Source organism: Hypanus sabinus, unplaced genomic scaffold, assembly GCF_030144855.1.
Source record: "Hypanus sabinus isolate sHypSab1 unplaced genomic scaffold, sHypSab1.hap1 scaffold_61, whole genome shotgun sequence".
Lineage (NCBI taxonomy): Eukaryota > Metazoa > Chordata > Chondrichthyes > Myliobatiformes > Dasyatidae > Hypanus > Hypanus sabinus.
The window spans coordinates 477,297-479,845 of record NW_026781466.1 but is presented as its reverse complement, the minus strand read 5'-3'; the positions used below and the strand labels follow the sequence as shown (position 1 = coordinate 479,845).

Here is a 2,549-nt window from a genome sequence, read left to right as displayed (position 1 = left end):
GTCTAGTTGTCGCTGGATACTCAGAGAGTGAATTTGTGTAATGCCTGCAGAATGGACTTAGAGTACGTTTTGGTTGAGCCCATTAGAAAAAGATAATTGTGGGTTGTATGGTGTTTTGTGTTTTGACAGGTAGACTAACATACAGGAATGCTTGAGAGGCAGTGATTGTAATATGATCGAATTTGTCCTGCAGTCTGAGCGAGAAGAGAAAATCAGTGTTACGAGTATTTCATACAGTAAGTGGAACTGCAGTCACACGAGTGAGGAGAATATAAAGATTCAAAGGGTTAATTTTATTGCCGAAGTCCGCATGTACAATACAACTCTGAGATTTGTCTGCTCCGGACAGCAATTAAATACCGGGAGACCATCGGTTTTCATGAAAGGACAAACTTCAAGCCGACTCGAAAAAAGAAAAGAAACAAATCTCGCAGACCCCAAAATGCCTCCTCCCCCGCAACATAAAAAAACCCAATAGCGACAATAAAAGTACCCAAACACTTCACTCGCAGAAATAAAGTCAGGAACGATAACAGCCCTCAACTCCCTCAGTCGCATGGAAAAAACAAAGGCAACAACAGTCGCCGACCAGGTCACTCGCAGAAATAAAGTCAGGGACCATAACTGTCCTCGACCCCGTTAATGGCAGAAAATAACAGGGAACTACGTCTAGAGCCGTCTAGGCGGATTGGAAAGGGACTATCACCCCCCCCCCACCCATTCTCAACACATTCTACAGGGGTTGAATTGACAGCATCCTGAGCAAAGATACCTTGTGCAATATTCCCTAAATGTTTACTTCTAGGCTTATTCAGTGGTAAAGGTCTGCAAATGCAATTTAAACATTCATTTCAGGAAGAGTAGAATAAAAAACAACAATATCATGTTGACATATGTTCGTCATTATGAAACAAATTCTGATCCTGATCTTTATCCCCAATACTGGAAATCTCCTTCATTTATGATACTGACGGCAGTGTTAGCCCTCCACACTCCCGTACTGACCTAACGGTGTTGAAACAAATTCCACAGCTGTCCAATTATTCTATTTGTTTTGGAATAATGATATAATGATTCACTTTTTCCATTACTAAACATAAATCAAGTAAAACCCTCACTTCGGGGGCAGTGCTACGGTGTGTGCTGAACATTGATGCGATGCTGAACATTATCGCTGCGATGGCCGAGTGGTTAAGGCGTTGGACTTGAAATCCAATGGGGATTCCCCGCGCAATTTCGAACCCTGCTCGCAGCGCTCACGCCAACAATCCCACTGCCAATAAAATTTAACACCCTTGATGCTCTTTGTTTTCAGTTGAGAACTGCGTATTTTTACACTTCAATACAATTCAATACGATACGTTTCTACTCATTGTGCAATGTTCATTTCCATTCCGACTCTGATCAATCCCGTCGAGGCAGCTTAAACTCTCTGCAGTTCGGAATTTTACTGTCTCGTAAAACTTAAAGAATCAAACTCGGAGAACGGATTTCAGCGTCAGTGGAAAGAAGTGGACTTTGTCCTTTCGCTCTCCGATTCGCATGGTGACGTATTTTCATCCTCTGTCAGATTCTAATCTCACTCGATTCCTGTGTTACTGTAGTTGTGGCAGAGTCCACCCGAGGGCATTAGCGTCTCCCTCAGCTGTAGCTAGAGCTTTCCCTGATAAAATCTCCGGTACGTCTCTGCAGGTGGAGATGTTGCAGATCGCGGGCAGCAAGCGGTAGAAGCGAGCAATATATGGCTAACGTCCCATAGTGTCATTGACTGCAGATCCCCAATCCCTGAGATTCGATGTAATACAGTTCCCGGCAGTGAGACCATTCGTCAGGCCGACTTTATTTAATTCATAATCCGGTCCTGGCATTTTAAATCGTCATTCTGTATGCACGTCAGCCGGGAGACCAGTTCCATGAGTTTACATTTTGTTCCTGAATAGAAAATCCCGAAACGTTACTCCTAGTGTAAGGGGACAATGTCAGTTACTGATGGCTCCCGTCCGTTTACGTCATATGATCACGGCTGCACTTGCCCACGTTTCAAACTATCTTCTTTGGCTGTTTCGCAACCCACGATTTTCTTATTTTTTTTAAAGCGTCCATATCCTATTTAAATCAGCCCCGTGCTGTAACATCCACAACCCTGTCTCGTCGAGTAGTCTCTGGTATCAGGAAAGTATGTTCAGATATTCCGCTTTAATTCGTACTTAAACGATAATTCCTCATCCTGGACATTGTCCTTGACTGTACGCCTCATCCATCGCCTTAGATTCAGCCCTTATTCTATATTCTGCAGTGAACAGTTTTAACTTCAGTTGTTCGTCAGAGGACGTGCATTCCTCACTTGAGCTGAGTCAGTTAAATTGTTCCGAGCTTCTCCAGTGCTACTGTACCCTTCAGCATATATGGGGAGTGAAATGGCCGTCACCGCAACAGAGCCAACCTCAGAAACCTGTACAGATGTATCACAATGTTTCCTCTATTTCTAATTTCCAATCGAGTTGCAATAACCTACAATCTGCAGTTGCCTTCCAAAATACCTGATCCAC

The 2,549-nt window shown here is 43.5% G+C and overlaps 1 non-coding gene across 1 annotated transcript; it reads left to right on the top strand.

Moving 5' to 3' along the window:
- Nucleotides 1–1,173: 1,173 nt before the first annotated feature.
- trnas-uga (transfer RNA serine (anticodon UGA)) lies at nucleotides 1,174–1,255 on the top strand. Its single transcript has one exon. It is a non-coding gene; the product is annotated as a tRNA-Ser (tRNA).
- The last annotated feature ends 1,294 nt before the right edge of the window (nucleotides 1,256–2,549 follow it).